Source organism: Prionailurus bengalensis, chromosome C1 (genome assembly GCF_016509475.1).
Source record: "Prionailurus bengalensis isolate Pbe53 chromosome C1, Fcat_Pben_1.1_paternal_pri, whole genome shotgun sequence".
NCBI lineage: Eukaryota > Metazoa > Chordata > Mammalia > Carnivora > Felidae > Prionailurus > Prionailurus bengalensis.
In genome coordinates, this window is record NC_057345.1 from 121,767,362 (window position 1) to 121,787,578 (window position 20,217).

Consider the following 20,217-nt stretch of genomic DNA (forward strand, 5'->3'; position numbering starts at 1 on the left):
TTTATTTTTGAGACAGAGAGAGACAGAGCATGAACAGGGGAGGGGCAGAGAGAGAGGGAGACACAGAATCTGAAACAGGCTCCAGGCTCTGAGCCATCAGCACAGAGCCCGACACAGGGCTTGAACTCACGGACCGTGAGATTATGACCTGAACCGAAGTCGGACGCTTAACCGATCAAACCACCCAGGCGCCCCTAAATAAAAAAAATTTAAAAAGGGGCACGTGGGTGGCTTAATCTCTTAAGGGTCTGACTTTGGCTCAGATCATGATCTCACAGTTCATGCTGACAGCTCAAAGCCTAGAGCTTGCTTCGAATTCTGTGTCTCCCTCTCTCTCTGACCCTCCCGTTTGCTCTCTCTCTGTCTCTCTCTCAAAAATAAATAAACATTAGACAAATTTAAAAAGTCATTAAAAATATCAGGCAAAACTAATGATAGATGTTACATATAAAATAGATATTATTGTTTTACCTTTAAATATTGGATGTATAAGGAGTATTTATCTGTATACTACTGATGTTCCTTTTAAAACATATCATGACTGGGGTGCCTGGGTGGCTCAGTCAGTTAAGCATTGACATCGGCCCACGTCTTGATGTCACAGATTCGTGAGTCTGAGCCCTGCATTGGGCTCTTTGCTGTCAGCTCAGATCCTCTGTCTCCCTCTCTCTTTGCTCCTCCCCCACTTGCACTCACTCTGTCTGTCTCTCAAAACTAAATAAACATTAAAAAAAAAACCAAAAACTTTTCATGACTGAAAACATTAGAAGGATTCTCTATTTGTTTGGTTTGGGCTAACAAAGTCATACAACAGAAAGTGGAAAAGTCTTAGATTAATAATACACCAGAACACTATGATTTAGACAGAATAGTTAGCCTGTCTTATTCCCTTAACTTCCATTTCCAAACAGCTTTTAATGACTGACTCCTTTCATTGTCTGTCTGGAAAGAAAGCTCATGCACACAATAAACTTTATCCATTCTCCAGTCCAGGATTCACATCTGCAGTATCTACCACTTTGAATAGAACAAATACATTTGGTCAATTAAATTCAGCCAGATTTTTTTTAGGCAAGAATCTTAGAATCATAGCCCAGGTATTAAAGGACCCTTGGAGATTACAACCCAATTTCCTTAATTCATTTCATTTTTTTTCTCATTTACCATCCATAATCTCTTGTGCTGGTGTATATGTGTAAATATACTCATGAGTTGGGTTAATTCATTACCACAGCAGAGCAGACTCCACACCAGCCATCTCTGCACCGCGTTGTGTTCTGAGAAATCTGCATGACGTGGTAATGACCAGCCAGGGTGATTTGTCTGGTGCAGTGGGATTCTGTCTCACTTAAAAAGCAATGATTTCAGCATCTACATTGATAAATAGACATAATAACATGATGGAAGGTTTTTAATTTCATAATATGACTTCTATTTTGGGAAATCACAGAATGCTGCAGATTAATGTACATGATTGAAAATAAGAGACATCATGAAATCAGGTAAGGCTGATATCAGATGAGATAAATATTTTTCACGTTTCCCTTTGCTCTGTTTTGAATAGGAAAAATGAAACAAAACATAAGATTCTCTTCAAAAAACTTCATTTTTTCCCATGACATCTTTATAAGTGTTCTAAAGATACACAATTTCTAAATACTGTATTAAATATTTTTCAGCCATCCAAATTCCCTGTTAATGGATACAAGGAGGTCCAGGTGATCAAAATCAAAGTGAGATACACACACACACACACACACACACACACACACACATACACACACACTGTTCAATGTTAGGCCAGAGATAAGGTCCTCTCATCAGTGGCCATGCTTAGGCAGCAAATGGGTAAATCTGTACACCTACTGAAAAGCATAATTAAAAGGTATTTAAAAAGGAACTGTAGGAGAAAAAGACATATTTTACATGGAACTGTAGAAAAGAAGTTAAAAAAAGTATGATATGCAGATCTTGATTCACCCTTTTCCTGTGATGCCATCAGTTTCCTAAACATATTTAAATGTTCAATTGCAATATATTGTACTATATGTAATCAGTTGCTCCTGATAGTGGAATTAAACTGAAAATAGACATGGGGGCTGTTCTTGGATTGATGTGCAATGGGGTGTGTATGTGTGCACATGTATATATATATATATATATATATATATATATATATTTATATGCACATATGTATGTACACATATTTTTAATGATGACTTTTTATGTGCTTAAATTCATTCAAGAAAGAAAGATTAATGCCAGAAAAGAAGAGACTAAAAACGGAATTTTGTAATTTGTAAGAATATACATATTCATACTTCTTTTTGGAATGAATGAATCATTGGTTTTAGCCAAAGTAGTTTGAAAAACCTAAAGATAGTGAATTGACACTTAAATTTTTTTAAATAAGGAATTTAGATTCAGAAAGCAAAATTCACAGTGGCTGGCCAAATTGAAGTTTGGATTTGTCATTTGCTTCTTGCCATTTTTCAATGATTTTCAATAATGCATAGTGGAGATGGACTCAGTAGTACACAATACAGGCCTCGGGAATTAGATTTTGGAGACACTGTGTGGAAAGTGGAGGATCATGAAAGACCCAAGTGGGCACAGAAATCTCTGAGATTTCAACTACTCATGGATATCTCCAGAACTGGTGGAAAACTTTTGCAAATGAAAAGCAACATAGCCCTCTATCACTAAAACACTCTAGGCTCAGGGAGTGGATTGTGATGTCTTGGAAAACTCTACTGTGTTGCACTAGCAGTGTTGTGTTTGTTGCCTTTTAATGTTGGCTTCAGAACTAGGCAAGCAGAAGTGTTATTCAAAAAGACTATAAAAATTCACTCACAGACTCCTTAGTAGAACTCATAAGAACCACCTAAAGACCTCAGTTAATCTTACTGACAAGAGGACCAAATGGAAACTAGACTTCCGTTGGGATTTTCATAGCCCTCTTCAAAGATGAAGGGAAATTATTGACATTTTAGGGCTCATCAAATTCCACAAATGGAGTTATTTGCCCTTCAGCTTCTCAGTTGAATATGGAAATATTTTCATCTCATATCATTAGAAGATTACTCTCTTTACATTTCTTATTACTACAATAATGTTGTCTGTAGATTAATTTATTTTCTTTTCCTTCTACAATTGGAATACAGACTACTGCTATATATCATAATTTCATTGGCTTTCTAAATTACTTTTGATGATCTCTTTAGACTTAAAATATCTATGAATAATGACACTTTAGAGAGAACATTAATTATCTTTGAGGACCTATATCAAGGTTCAAATGTCTCCAGTAACTTGTATAATGTTGTTCATATAATTTAAATATTCTCTGTATTAGACTGTAAAGATTGTGATAATTATTTTAGGTTGAAAATGATTAAGAGTAAAGTATTAGGGTTCTCTAGAGAAGCAGAACCAACAGGAGATATATGACAGATAGATGATAGATAGATAGATAGATAGATAGATAGATAGATAATAGGTAGATATAGATATACACAGATGTAGATGTAGATATAGGTATAGGTATATGTATAGGTACAGGTATAGGTATAGTTATAGGTGTAGGTGTAGGTACAGGTGTAGGTGTAGGTATAGGTATATGTTATGTATAGATATGATTTGACAGACAGAGATAGAATTATGAGGAATTGGCTTACACAATGATGGAAGCTGAGACATTCTACAGTTTATTGTCTGGAAACTGGAGATCCAGGAAAGCAGATGGTTTAATTCAGTCCAAGTTTGAGGGCAAGAGAAGATGAAATGAGATGTCCCTGCTTAATAGTGAGGCAGGAAGAAAGGAAAGAATTTGTCCTTCCTCCACCTTTTGTGGACTGAATGGTTCTCACCCACATTAAAGAGGGCTACCTACCTTACAGAATCCACTGATTCAAATGTTAATCTCATCTGGAAACACCTTCACAGGCACACCCAGAAATAATGTTTAATTTGGGTACTCCATGGCCAGTCAAGTTAACACAAGGAATTAACTATCACAAGTATACCCTTTAACAACTTGGTACTCATATGCATCTCCTTAAAGTATACCTAATCTCCAAATGAAGACAAAAACAGGGTCATAATGCTGCTTAACTTGATGAAACTATCCTGTATTCAACAAAAAATGCACAAACCCTTTCCCCATGTGAGAAATAAGCCCACTGAACCAATCAGAGGAGGGATGCAGAGACTCAGAGCACAGTGAAGTGAGGCTTTAACCAAAGTTCTTGGAAGAGAGGGTGTCTGGTGGACAGGCACACTTGGGAAGGTTAGGGCAGGTCATTTATCTCCTAGCACCCAAGTCCCTCCCCTGATTCCTCATTGGCTGAGTGCTACAGAGGTTACAGCCTTACCCTGAAGTCACCTATGCTAAGATAAGCCAAAAAGCAGTCTGATTGCTGGGGGCACCTGGGTGGCTCAGTTGGTTGAGCATCTGACTTTAGCTCAGGTCATGATCTCACAGTTTGTGAGTTTAAGCCCCACATCGGGCTTGCTGCCGTCAGCACAGAGCTCGCTTCCATCTCTCCCTCTCCCGCTTGTGCTCTCCCCTCAAATAGATAAATATTAAGAAAAAAAAATTAGTCTGATTGGAAGAAATGTACACTCTTTGAGGCAAAGCCAGCCAAAAATAAGCCAGTGAAATGGAAAGAGGAAGAACCAGGAAGTGAAGTGTCTAAGGGTTTGGGACCCCATTGTTGGGGGAGGGAGGTGTAAACCTGTTGTTAACTAGACAGCACAGCTTTTATTTATTATTATTTTTTGTTATATTATTTTTTATTTTTATTTCTAAAAATGATCATCTTACTTCACAAGAGGAAGTAAAGTCTTTGAGTGTGTTTACTTTTCTTGGTATCCCATAACTTAAATTCTATGATGTAAAATTTACATATATATAAACATACACACATACACATATATACACAAACATATTCACAAAAAAGTAAGGAAATACAATAATTATAGTTCTTATTTCTATAACTGAGGGGTATAATTGGGCTGATTTAGATCATATTTGGCTTTCTGGAAAATCTTATACCAGACCTGCCAAACATTACCACTTATCTGGCACTATAACTAATAAACTTCAAAGGGTCATTTCATTATCCTATCAAGCCGGTTGCTTGAGGACAGTAGGGAACACAGTAAGACCAGTAAATTCCATAAGCAGGAGCCCAGTGCTGCACTTCCTTTGCAGTGAAGTGAGTTCCTTAATCTGCAGCAATGCTGTGTGGAATATCAGAATGGTAGATAATACATACTGTAAGTTCATGAATGGTAGCTTTGGTGGAAGCAATGAGTGCATGGGAGGCAAGTACCTACCCAGAGTAAGTGTCTAGTCCAGTGAGAAGAAAATGATTTCCCTTTCATGATGGAAATGATTCAATGAAATCAATCTGCCCCCAGGTGCCTGGCTCATCACCACAGGGAATAGTACCGCATCAATGGCTCAGCCCTGGTTTCTGTTGGTGGCAGAGTGAGCATGTAGCAGTGCCCATAGCCAAGTTTGGCATTGGTGAGTGGAAGTCCATATTGTTGAGCCCACCCATAATCTCCATCCTTACCACCATGGCTACTTTGTTCATGAGATCATTGGGTGATGACAGGGTTGGCTAGGGAAAGAGGCTGACTTGTATCCACAGAGCTAAGGTTACCCTTTGGTGAGTATTCCCATGAGACACAAATATCTTTAGGATTTTTTCACATTCAGAGATGTCTATCCACTTGTCTCTTTCCCAGGTTTTTGTGTTGCTAATTTTCTAATTATGTCCCTCCAAAATCCCTGATGATTGATCAAACTATTGGTCACAACTCATGCATCAGTATATAATTTCAAGTTGGATCCTTTTTCCCTCCAAGAAAAGTGAACAACCAGGTATACTGCCCAAAGTTCTGCCTACAGAAAGGATTTCCGTTCACCACCGTCCTTCAAGGGTGTCCCAGAGAGGGGCTGTAGTGCTATAGCTATCCAGTTTCAGGTGGTGTCTGTATATCATGCAGAACCATCTGTCAACCAGGCCCAAGTTTTCTCTTCTTCTATCAACTGATCTTAGGACACTCCCCATGAGGCCTTAGGTATGGGCTAGGAGAGAGAAAGCAGGTTGGCAGGAGTGGAGATCATGGACATTTGGGTTATTTTTCCCTTTAACTTACCTGTGCTTCCAAGGGCTGCTCAAGCCTAATCGCATATATACAACTGTTATTTGATGATACAGTGTTTTGTGCCCACCCAACTCTATGGCTTGGTGTGTCAGATAACACCCAGTTCACGATGCATGCTTCGGATTGCTGGGTAACGTGGTGGTTCATCATTAAGCCATTAGTCTTTATGAAGGCCCAGTAGCAGGTCAAGAGCTGTTTCTCAAAAGGTAAATACTTATCTGTGGAAGATGACACGGTCTTGCTCCAAACTTCTAAAGGCCTGTGCTGCAAAACACCTATAGCATCCTGACAAAGGCTCCAAACAGTATCCCTACCTGTCACTGATACTTCAGGGGCATTGAATCTGTTGGATCACATGGCCCAAGTGCAGCGCAGCTTAAAAAGCACTCTGGAAATATTATAGAGCCTTTCATTCTGGATCTCACTCAAAATTATCAGTGTTTTTGGAGTCACTCAATAAATGGATTAGAGTAACACACCAATGAGGAATATATTACCTCCAAAGTCCAGAGGCTTTCTAGGTGTTATGCTTTTTTCTTGGTTGTGGGAAAGGTCAGATACAACGATTTATGCCTGCCTTTAGAAAAGATATCTTGGCATTTCCCACACCATTTGTCCCTAAGAAATTTCACTGAGTTAGAAGGCCCTCCAAATTTAATAGGATTTATTTCCCACCCTTTAACATGCAAATGTCTTACCAATAAGTCTATAGCACTTTGCCATTTCTTACTCGTCAGGTCCAATCCACATAATATCATCAATGTCATGGATCAGTGTAGTATGTTACGGAAGGAAAAGGAGTATCAACATCCCTGCACACTAAATTATGGCAGAGGGTTGGAGAGTTGACATATTCCCATAGTAGGACAATGAAGGTGTGTTGTTGGCTTTGCCAGCTGAAAGCAAACTGCTTCTGGTGGGCCTGTGGACAAGTATGGAGCAAAAGGCATTTGCCAGATTAATAGCTCTGTACTAGGTACCAGGGGATGTGTTAATTTACTCAAGCAATGAAACCACATCTGGTGCAGCAGCTGCAGCTGGAGTCACCACCTGGTTAAATTTACGATAATCCACTGTCATTTTCCAAAATCCATCTGACTTCTGCACAGGCCAAATAGGAGAGTTGAAAGGAAGAGTGGTGGGAATCACCAGCTCTGCATCTTTTGTCTTTGACAGTGGTACTAATCCCTGCAATTCCTCCAGGGATGCAGTATTAGTTTTCATTTACTATTTTATTAGGTAAACACAGTTCTAATGGCTTCCAGTTGGTCTTAGTAAAAAGCTCTCACTCCACAGATCAGTAAAGCAATGTGAGGATTCTGATCATTACTAAATATGTCTATACCAATGATGTATTCTGGAACTGGGGAAATAACCACAGGATGGGTTTGGGGACTCACTGGACCCACTGTGAGATAAACCAAGCTAAAACACCATTGATCACCTGACTTCCATAAACCCCCTACTCTTGAACAATGGCCCAAAGTGATGTTTTGTGTCTCCTGGAATTACATCAATTCAAAGCCAGTGTCCAGTAGCCCCTGACAGGTAGGGTTGCTTCCTTTTCCTCAATGCATAGTTACCCTGGTAAAAGGCAATAGATTCCTTTGGCTTGAAGGCTGAGAGAAATACTAATAAAATTTCGGTAGTGTCCCAGAGTCCTTCCTTGGCTTCTTTATTCAAGGGACTCTGGGTCCATAAATTGGCTCAAGTCTTGGGATTGATCAAAGGGCCATGACTCTCTGTTTTTATAGTTTAGGCTAGACTTTTGTTCACTTGACCTAGTTTTTTCTGCTTCTACAAATTAAATAAGAATTCTGTAGGCTTTCCATCTACTCCACTTCTAGGAATTCCATCATCAGCTAGCCAATGTCACAGGTTTGCCTGAGCTAGAATATTTTGATTGCTGCTTTGATTCTGCTGTTCATTTCTGTAACCACACTCACCTTGCCTTTGGTGGTTGTGTGCCAACACCTGGCCCCTGCCATCCCAAGATCCACTTACTCCCACTGCATTTAGATTTCCCAATTTACCAACTGCAGTTCCCACTGTGAAGTTTGGTCTGTAAAGAAAAGTGATCATAGAGCTCGTCAAGGATCCTGGGGCTCCTCTTACATATTTACTTCTCACATTGTTGGTGTAAGGCATGTCTTCTGGACTTTCCCTGTGTGGGTGGGTAGGTCTTAAAAGACAAATCACTCTAATATGCCAATCTCCCTGAGGCTTTTAATCCTTTTACATTAAACCAAAGCCTGTCTGGCATCACCAAATCACTCACATGAACCACCTTTTGGCACATGCTTCAGCCAACAAACAAAACAAACTATTAGAGCCCTTTCTAATGCTCTGAGCTGCAACCTTTTTTTTTTCCTTAATGTTTATTTATTTTTGAGAGAGAGAGCGTGAATGGGGGAGGGGAGGAGAGAGAGGGAGACACAGAATCTGAAGCAGGCTCCAGGCTCAGAGCTGTCAGCACAGAGCCCAAAGCGGGGCTAAAACTCACAAACTGTGAGATCATGACCTGAGCCTAAGTCAGAAGCTTAACTGACTGAGCCACTCAGGTGTCCCTCTGAGCTGCAACCTTAATTGCAGAGTCTCTGCTTAGTGAGCTCATGGTCAATAAATTCTGCTTGATCTAAATTTAAGTTCCTTTCACCATTTTCCCACACTCTTATTTTCCATTCCTATCCATGTTCCCCAGAGTTCTGTCTATATAAATTAGAAAGTTTAAATAGTTCTTTAGGAATGTTAACACACCACATCATGGGTGACATACTATACCTCACCTTTAGAAATCTGCTGGGATATGAGTCTAGTTTCAGGTCTAGAAGCAAAGTGGGGGGATGGTGACAGGTCCTGAGATCAATATTGTCTTGCATGGCAACTGTTTCAGGGGAACCGTTACCATTTCCTCAAGCAATGCAAAGTTAATCCCTTCAGCGGAAGTGGAAAGGCCCACACTATGGGTTGTTTATTTGCCTTTCTACGGTTTTCAGGAATGCCAACCACCACTTTTTTGCTCTGTGTTCTTTTGTAGGTGAAACAAAGACAGGCACCTTGTGTCAGTACCTAAGGTGGGTATCAGACAAATTAGAAGAGACAAACACAGTTCTTTGTAAGTGTGCTCTTCTCCATCTGGAACCAGGGACAGTGTGCCAATGTCGGAATACGTACTGAATCTTTAAGATCACCACTGTGCAGGGGGCAGGGATGGAAGAAGGGTAAATAACAATGCTATGGAGTTTTCCAGCCATATTCAAAATGCTTTCTTCTGAGTTCAGTGTTTACATGAATGCTTTAAACTTCCCAGAGTTCTGACCGGGTTGATTCTGACAGTCTTGTTTGGTTTCTTTTTCAATGTTTCTATTGAGAAACAGGCCCTTAGAGCTACCTTTTTCACTGGAATCACTCTCTTTCCTCCTTTTAAAAAGATAATACAGGTTCATCTAACTGATCTTGATACCTTTCTTCTCTCTCAGTTTTGAAGACTCAAACCAACTTTGTATATTTCAAAGGAGATATTAAATAATTTAGTTGGATTTTTTTAAGGTCTAAGTTCAAGGAAAATATCTGTTGATTTCTTGTATTTATGAGGACAGCTTTCTCATCATGGAAAATACTTCTCAAAATATTCAGAGAAAAAGATTCTTTTCCTTTATGTTACATAATGTTAGAGTTTTTGTTTTTGTTTTTTTTTAAATGTAAACACATCAAAATACATAAGCATACATGGAGTGCAACGTCTCCTGATTTACTCTAAGGATATCATAGTAGGATACTACTACTTACTTAAGACGATAGCAAGACAAATGAAAAAGTAAGCCTTGGATGAATTGTGCTGGAATAAGAGTTGCTCCACAGTTTTGGGGGGTTTGGTGTGGGGTAGATTCTATACAGCTCCTGCATTATTCTCCATGATATAAGAGACCCAAGCTCCATGGAGTTGCCACAAGTGGGCACTTTGGTTGGCAGACTCAGCTAAGCCTGGACATTGAGTAAACTGTATCCACCTGTGCAGACATTTGAGTGAGGAGGCATCCAGATGATTCCAGCCCCCCAGCACTGGAGTCTTCCCAGCTGAGGCTCAGAAAGAGAAGCAAGTTACCTCTACTGTCCAAATTCCTGGTCCCCAGAATGAGAGAGCATCATCCAGCTTAGTTTCTGACACTAAATTTGGATGATGGCTCCTTACTCAGCAAGAGATAACTGGAGTGGCAGGCTACAGATAAGACCTTCATCTGATAGAATTCTAAGAGTTAAGACAGAAAATGAATATAAACAATCTGGCAGTTTCTAACAAATGGCAAGTACTCAACAATGTTAGGCCTTTACCCATCATGCCCACAGAATTTTGTTCAAATGAATCCTACATGGATAGCTGAGATTCATACCCATTCAGCAAATAAGAAACTCAAGTCTTACCTACTTCCAGTTTCACCTATGTTAGCACACTGTGATTCTGTCTTAAAAAACAAACAAACAAAAAACAAAAAAACAAAACAAAACAAAAGACTTAGGCTTAATGTACTGAATGGCTTATACTCAAAACTAATTTCCACAGAAACACTTCTAATACATTCACTTCTATGAACAGGTCATGAAAAGGAAAAAAAAAAAGAAAGAAAGACATCTTCAGAGTTAATACATCCATCATGGACTTATATTGGAATAATCATGTTTTGAATTTAAGAGAAATGCTAGCTCACTTTTGGAAAACACCAGTGTTTTGTACATTTAACACATTCTTTCAAAGGGAAAAGACTGTGATAGTAATTTTATAACTACTTAACTTTCTCTGAGAATAATTACAATTTAAGAGGTCTACAGAATATTTTTCTGACAGTCCTTAATCACACACTTTATACTATAGTAAGGAAGAATATAATTTTTATAAGGTCTGAGCTTTTATATTCTTGTTACTATTTAATGTGGACATAAGAACTGAGATACAGGTAAGTTTGAAATATATAGTTTTCTTAAAGTTCACTTTGGTATTACCAGTGAAAGCAGCCCTCAAGGAAACTGGAGAATGAATAATTGAGTCAAGAACAGTCACTGGATGCCTGTAATATTCCTCTCATAAACGGGAACGTGGAACAAAAGATATCCCATTATGATATATCCACCCACTATTTATTGAATATTTCCTAGGTACATTATATGTGTTACAATGGAAGCAGATAAAATGAAGTTAATGTATACTTATACTTTCTAGAAACTTTTAATTTCATTGTGGAGAAAAGACAGATCTAGTAGTTAATATAAATTCAAACATAGCATAGAAATTGGAGAGAAAATGTGAGCTAATGCAGTCATGGTGTTAAGGGCTCTAGAAAAAGGAGTTAGCAATGCAGAAGTAAGTAGCCACATAGAGTTCATGATGAAGGTTGAATTGTACCTGCATTTTGAAGGAAGAAGCACACTTATAATCTTGAAGAGTTGAATCCAGATATTGTTAATAGAAAATATATGTACAGAAAATCATTATTCTATGAATTAAGAACTGTCCTTATGTAAAAGTGTCTTATTTTTTTAAGAGAAACTTCTTCCCATCCTCTGTGCCTCTAACGTGTCCTAATATCTACACACACCTTAGAATTTTATGATATTACAATAATCTATTGTTTTTCTCTTTCCTTGCCTCATGGACCTTTTGAAAGCAAGGGCCATACCGGATTCGTGTTTCTGTTTCTAACATCTTCCATGGAGTAAAATAATTTATAAAAAATAAATTAAACAAATCTCAAGGAGTTAAATAAATCATAAAAAAAATTGTACTGATGGTAAAAGGCAGAACTAGGGCTTAAACTTCAAGTGTTTTGGACACTAAAGTCCATGACCTTTCACTCAAATATGCTGCTACCAAAAACATATACTAAAAAATATACAGATAATTCAAATTCCCTTGTCTAGGCCTCTGTTGCCTATATGACAAAAAGATAACTGACTTGAATTACTGCCTCTGCAGAAAGCCACAGATGACTAAATCAAGTAGTACATGAGTAGACAAGAGAAGAGCCCCCAGAAGTGTTTTGTCTCCATGAAAAACCAGATGACCACAAAGAATGATAGGAATTATTGAAGAGGAAAGCCCATAACTCACTCTGAGTTGCAGAAGGAGAGGACCAACAACACAGAAATCATAGCCTGTGAAACATTTACATTGCTCAACCAGGTACATTCTGCTGTGGCTACGTTGAGAGGCATTTCTGACTTTGAAAAAGGTTTTTTTTTTTTTTTTAAGAATAAAATATTTGAGTTGTAATCTTCATCAGTTTTTTTTTTTTCTTCCAGACCAGTAGAACAATAACAATTAGACTGTGTTTCCTACTGTAGGTAATTTCTTCAAATGCCACCCCCCCTCCAAGGTATCAGCCTCATTTTAGGGCTCTTTCATGCTGCTTTGGGGAGCCAAATAATCAGTGGCATGGAATCAAGCCAGAGGAGGCCATTCAGCCTGTGTCATATGCTTGGAAATACTGATTTCTAAGGTCCCGTAGTTGAACAGTTGTAAATTAAGATTCACAAGGTGGACACAGAACATAGGTACATCAGAACCCCACTGTCTCAATCGCTTCTTGAAGGAAAAGAAATACGGTATTTTTAAAAAGAAGGTGAATGAACCATCTTTCAGGGATGCTTCTGGATCTCGCAGAGAATTCAGGGACTTGATTCTTTCGCCATAACATTAGTGTTCCCAAATCCATTAAGTTATTTATTGGTTGACTTTCAGAATTTGCTCAATACTTTTGGGTGAAGTGGTTTAGCCTGAAAATTCTGTTACACGTGGCTTTGAAAAGAGCTAATTCGGTAACATGTTTTCTTCGTATGAAAATAAAGTAACTTGGCTTTAGAAGTTATCAAGATGAGAAAAGTCTGCTTTACTGTGAAAATCTGCATCATGTCTGTGTAGCAGAGCCTAGAGACACATGGGCCCACATGCCGTTTCCCAATTAATCACAAATACTTGGCTTGGATGCTTAATACTGACGACAAGAGAACTATAGTTTGTTGTTCTTTAATCAATATAGTCAAGCTGTAAGTCTAATTGCCCTTGAGTTAAAACACATGCCACTTTTCAATGGAAAATCACACTTGGATGTGGCTGCTCTTCAAAATGGAATTTTTATATTTGCCCCCTTGACTGCTACTCTATGTAATGTATGACAATTCATAGATACAACTTATTTAAAGGGCCATAGAATTATAGGGTATTTGAGTCATAGAGAAACCTGAAATGATTTTTTTAATGTCCGTGCCATCAGTGCAGAGCCTGATGTGGTGCTCGAACTCACAAACTGCAAGATCATGACCTGAGCGGAAATCAAGAGTCAGATGCTTAACCAACTGAGTCACTTGGGCGCTCCATCAGCTGTTCTATTCTATGCACAATTCTGCTTCTTAGATTCTTTGTCTCCGACTAAACTTCTAGCATGCTCTCTCCAGCTTCCTCTTGAGCCTAGTTGCTCTCCCAGAAGCACATGAAGGAATCCACTTAAAGATGTCAGCCTACTTTTCTTTCATGCCCTCCCATGCCAAATAACACATAATATCATCAGGGAAAATAGCCCCTGTTGCTTACCTCTCATTACAATATTTAAAGCTGTGTCATTCTTGCCAACATCCTCGTAATTAACTCAAGCTTTACAGTGCTCCTTTCAAAGAAAAGGTCTTAAATAATTTAATAGATCAGCTGTGTTCTGAGCATCCCAAAGTCCGCTGGTACAATTACCTATTGCTGCAAATAATGGTGGGTATTTTAAATGCTAGGTTGTAAGACCTGAAGATTAAATAAAAAATAACAAAAATTAAATAAGTCAATATGCAAATATGATACGATATGACTTGGTATTAGAAATGCACTTATTGGGGCGCCTGGGTGGCGCAGTGGGTTAAGCGTCCGACTTCAGCCAGGTCACGATCTCGCGGTCCGTGAGTTGGAGCCCGCGGTCCGTGAGTTCGAGCCCCGCGTCAGGCTCTGGGCCTGGAGCCTGTTTCCGATTCTGTGTCTCCCTCTCTCTCTGCCCCTGCCCCGTTTATGCTCTGTCTCTCTCTGTCCCAAAAATAAAAATAAAACGTTGAAAAAAAAAAAAAAAGAAATGCACTTATTTATTTATTTAAAACCATTCCATTTCCCTTCTCTATTCTAGGAAACATGGAAATGAAAATGGATTTTGAGACTCAGTAAATTTAGAATCTTCATAGGAATTTACAACACTATAAACACTGTGTGTGTGTGTGTGTCTGTGTGTAAAATTTCCTGGTTCTATTTGTCTTGAATCATGACTGACAAAAGATACGGTAAGAATTAGTATAGTACAATTATAGTAGAAAAGGCCAACTCTACCCCCAGAGTGCCCTTCAGCCTAGATAGTATATTAAAAAATATATGTATGCAAATATTATATATATTTATGTATTATATATGTATGTATGTATATCTGTATGTATTATCTATATGCATTATTTTTGGCAGAAGTTGGCATCAGCCTTTATAACATAAAAGATACAGGCATAGTATTCCCAATATTTCCATTTGTATCACCTCTGTAAACATTAAATCATCATGGAGGATTACAGAGGATTACTGAAAACTCAGCCTAGTAGTAGCACCATTTGCAGCCGTTAGGACAAATGTGACACCTTTGTTAGAGTGGATGAATATGACCTAAGAGGAAGACAGTCTATCTGGGATCAAACATGAGCAGGGTAGAAGGTCGCAAGTAAACCATACAAGCTGGAGGCCCAGACACTCCTGCCACCTACCACCCTCGCCCCAGCAGCTCTCCTTCATCTTACACCTGTGGCTGCAAGGGTCATCCCTTTTACAAGCTGATGGAAAAGGAGAAACAGGATTCATGTTTCACTAGCGAGTCAGCTTGAATTTTGGGTGCAAGACAAAGGCTCACTATAGCTACACTAAAGACTAACTTATGGGGCCCCTGGGTGGCTCAGTCGGTTAAGCGCCTGAATCTTGATTTTGGCTGAGATCATGATCTCACGGTTTTGTGAGTTCGAGCCCCACGCCAGGCTCTGCGCTGACAGTGTGAGGCCTGCTTGAGATTCTCCCTCTCTCTCTGTCTTTCTCAAAAATAAGTAATGAACAAAAAACCTAAGGAAAAAAGACTCACTGAGAAGTTATGGAAACACAATAAAGGGGAATTAGAAGGAATTTAGACTGTGTACCTGGTATGCTGTGCCACTTTCTGTATAAAAAGAAGTGGCCTGAAGTTGGTGTGTGTGTGGGGGGGGGGTGGTTATTTATGTACGTATATACATAACACACACACACACACACACACACACACAATCACACACACAGGATTACGGATGGCTGTGAATGGTTTGACTGGTTAGTCATGGGCCTGTAAGGAAGTAGGGGAGAAAGGTTGAAAAATTAGGGTCAAAGAAGTTCGAGAAAGAGGCATGTAACTGGTTGGACTTATGGGGATCTGGTATGAATGTATATCACATATTAACATAAACTAAAGAATATCACAGATGAAGTGCTAAATGACCAAGCAAGTAAACAAAATATTGCAGCGAGAGGGGCCTATAGTTCATCCACCAACCTTCCTTTTATAAAAGTTTTCCTATGAAAGGGGCCAGCAGACTCCTGAAAGAGTTGTTCTTTAAATGTATTATGCAAAGCTTGCATATCCAGTAGAGTGTGGGGTGGGTTATAAAGGATGTTTTTGGTAAGCCACCCAGAGCCTCTCCCTTTGCAGGACTAAAGTTTGCATTTTCCCTGCAGCAGGCATTATCCCTGACTGCCATCTCTCAGCTTGGCTCCTCCCCTGGAAACTACCCTCAGCTGAATGGGGCTACTTATGCTCCCTTTCCAGGCAGGCACAGCCTGGAACTGATGATAAAGCAGGGGAGTAAGGGCCTGGACCCTTTGCCTCAAGGCAGGGTGAGTTTGAGTAGTCACGTGGGCTCTATAGAGTTCCCTGGGCCCAGTTGAATTCTTTGTTGTGACTGCATTGAGATTCACTCCTCTTTCTAATTAATCCTGTTTCCCCTTGAGGACATGTGTTAATCTTGAGAGTACTTTCCAGTAAATCTCTTATGTACTAATCTATATCTCAGAGTTTATTTTCTGACAGCCTGCAACACAGCCCAATGGGAAATGGGAAAAGGGTGGAGAGAGTAAGAACATTATGTTTGAAACAATGGGTCCAGAAGTCAGACTGACAGGTGTTGAATTTTATCTCCAGAGCAGAGACTGAGACAGAATTTAACATGCATGATATTTATTAGGGATCCACACCTTGGCCATTCCCATTGGGATGTCTGGAGCCTTGTCCAACTTCTGGGAATGGACAGTCCCTTGAATGCTTGTATCAGTCAGTCATGGGTATAGGTGGCTCCAGAAGGATATGCCTTGGGCAACACAGCTCAGCCCTGAAGAATCTGTCAGCTGAAGCCTGTGTGCTGATGGCAGCCCCAGCATTTGGGGAAACAAATCTTTCTCAGAAGAATGGTTTAAGGTGGGAGGCGTGCGGTATCTCCCTGTCTGCTATGTTAGACAGTAAATTAAGTTTCTAAAATTTATGTTTTGACCTTGGGCAAATATTCAATCTCTTCAATTTTATATCATCTTCTGTAAAATAAAACAGTTAATAATAGTACCTAGGTTTTTGGTTCTTTTGAAAATAAAATTAAGTGACACATGTAAAGTATTTTCTGAAGGTTTGTGTTGGTAGGTGCTTAATAAGGATTAGGCTGTTGTGGTTACGATCACTAAATAATGAGACTATAAAGTCTCATTAGAGAAAGAAAGAAGTTTCTTTCTTTTTTTAACGGAAATGTTAATTTAGCGAGAGTATAAGAGACAATGAGATTGTAGGAACCTTTATTGTTTAAGTTTGGTGGCTTCTAAGTAGACACATACCCACATTAAGCAGAAGGCTCGTTAAAGTTTTCAAGTTCTCTTTATAGAAATTCTAACACTATAGGTGTGGAGAGGAATCTAGAAGATGCCACTTAAAGACATTACCAAGTGGTTTCTGTGTTTAGATACCCCTGCCTTAGTGGAACAAATGTCCTATTAGCAGGTGAGTGAGTGGCTTCTGCCATTTTTGTATGAACTGTATATTTAATGAGTGGATTGGATCTAATACTCCTCCACTTCTCTTCTCACATTACTATTCTACTAGTCCCATTTGCAAATCTATCTATACTCTGTTATCTTATTTATGAATGGTGGTGATATTAAGCATTTTTAATGATCCCAGTGATATATGTATATATGTGTATTGATCTTTGCCCCCAGCTTCTGACACAAAACTCCTAGAAACCTTGTAAATATGGGTGTTAGGGGAACCTTTTGTTCTAACATCTAGTCTTTGACTCCAGTTCCTAACACAGAACTCTTAAGATCTTTGTTAATTTCCTGAGTGGTAGGAGTGTGTGATACCAAGCTGCCAAATCCTTTGGAATTTTCTGGGTGATAGGAGCACCTTTTGTTCTAATGAGGTGACTCTTGGTGGGCTCCCAGATAAGGGTTAGTTACCAGAAAGACCAAGCCATGATTAGAAGCTTGTAACTTTTTACCCTTCATGCTCCAGGAAGGAAAGACAGTATGGAAATGGAGTTAAAAATCAATCATGTCTATATGATGAAGCCTCCACAAAAATCCTAATAGTTGGAGCTCAGAGAGCTTCCAGGTTGCTGGGAGAGTGGAACGGCCTGAAGAGAGCATGGGAGCTCCATGCCCTTTCTCACATACCTTACCTCATATATCTCTTCCATCTGAATGATCATCTGTACCTTTTTGTCATATCCTTTAATAATAAATTGGTAAGTGTGTTTCCCTGAGTTTTGTGAGCCATTCTAAAAAATTACCAAACCCAAGGAGGGGTTTGTGGGAAGACTAATTTATAGCTGGTTGGTCAGAAGTACAGATGACAACCTGGGACTTGTGATTGACATGTGAAGTGAGAAGTGGGGGGAATCTTGTGGGACTGAACCCCTAACTTGTGGGATCTGACACCAGCTCCAGATAGAACGTCAGAATTGAATTGAATTGAATTGAATTGAATTGAATTATTGAACTGAACTGAATTACAGGACACCAAGCTAGTGTGGCCAGAATTTCTTGGTTTGTGGAAAACCCACGCATCTGGTGGCAGATGTGAGTGAAGTATGGTAGTAGTGTGAGAGTTAAAGGAGAAACACACAAGAGGAATGTGTTTTCCTGTATAGTGCCACATAATCAGATAATTCCCCCAAGCCCAAGCCAATCTCCTGAAAATATCTACATAATTCTCTAAATTAGTCTGTTATTTTCTTTTTTTAAAATTTTTTAGTTTATTTATTTTTTGAGGGGGGGGTAGAGAGAGAGAGAGAGAGAGAGAGAGCAAGCAGGGGAAGTGCAGAGAGAGAGAGAGAGACAGAGACAGAATCCCAAGCAGGCTCCATGCTGTCAGTGCAGAGCCCAACATGGGGCTTGAACTCACAAACCGTGAGATCATGACCTGAGCTGAAATCAAGAATTAGATACTTAACTGGCACCCTTAGTCTGTTATTTTCTACCTGCTATCAATTTCCCACTTTATATCACTGTTTCTTGCCTCTCTCCTCTATGGGAACATTCTTTAAGCAAGGACAGTAATGTCTTCCTCTCAGGGAAGGGGAACCAATACATTTCTTTTTCTCGGGACTGCTTCTGCTGCTCTGATAGCCCAACCTCACCTAACCATAAATAGTTAACTCTGAGGCATCACCTTTCTGTTGTATGAAATATAAGTTATTGAAGAAATCCAGGTGGGATGTAAACTAAGACAAGAGTTAAATTATTAAAGATCACTTTTCCAAACTTCAAATATTTCATGAAAGCACTACTTCCTAATCCAATCAGCCAAACTCAATTCATTTGAATCATTTTGAATACCCCTTTTCGGGGTATAGTCCCTTGAGTATATATTGACATATATATACAGAACAGAAAGTAGGAGTCCTACAAAGAACAGGGTACAAATCATAATCTAAACTTCTCGTGTGAAAAGCTTTCTAAGTACTATCCAGTCTGAAAACAATACACACTCAATTTTCATCTCTATTAGTGAAGGCAGGACTACCGTTTTGTCCACAAACAATCGCATAAATCAAATGTAAGGAGCTGTACATAATTTTACCACTTGTGCGAGACGACACTTTTGAATATGCCAAGTGTATGCAAGCTAGTGAAAATTAGCATTTTCTTAGTTCTTCTACTGAGTGATATGTCCTCTGCTGAATAGCTTGGCACTGTTATATTTACTGTCACAAATTGTAGGATTGGTTCTGAAGAGAGTCTTCAATAGTCCTTGATTCCAAAATCCGCAGATATTTTTTAAATAATGATTCTTGCATAGCTTAAATTGGATGCTCTGATTTCATATAAAGTGGTTTAGTGTATGTGGTGATTTCTCAACAATATTATTTAGGTAACAAAGGGAATGTTTAGTTTCTACATTACCTGGTTACTGTTTGTCAGTTTCTCAGGATGTCCTAGACTGAGTCTGCCAATTTTCGGCAAGTTGCTAGCTATGTGGACACACACACACACACACACACACACACACACAGGCTTTGACAACATTTGGTGATTTTTTTTTTCTAGTTTTCAAAGGGAGCATGTGGTTGTTTTCTCAGGTGTCTCCTCAAAATCAGCTTTCATGTGAAGGCACAAATGTGACTGATCTAATTTTATGAAGGAAAAAGGTGAAACAATGAAAAGGTAACACTGGCTCCAACATTAAGGGGATGTGTCCACTTTGTGGACTGACTTAACCTCTGAGACATATCTTCATCTTTAGATTGGGTGGTTAATACATGTCTAACAAGGGCGTGGTGAGAATTAACTGAGAAACATATAAAGTGTCTAGTATAACTCACGGAAAAATAAATGGAAGCTATTAAACTATTCTGCAGGGTCCCTAGAGGCTCCTTGATGACAAGTATCTGCAGACAATAGATTTGATAACAAGTCTCAGTATGAAGTAAGACAAATTAAGAAAAACCTTACCAAAGAAAACACTTTTGTAAATCAAA

General features: G+C 39.0%; 1 pseudogene; it reads right to left on the reverse strand.

Moving 5' to 3' along the window:
- Nucleotides 1-5,120: 5,120 nt before the first annotated feature.
- LOC122479470 lies at nucleotides 5,121-9,434 on the reverse strand (annotated as a pseudogene).
- Between the last annotated feature and the right edge of the window lie 10,783 nt (nucleotides 9,435-20,217).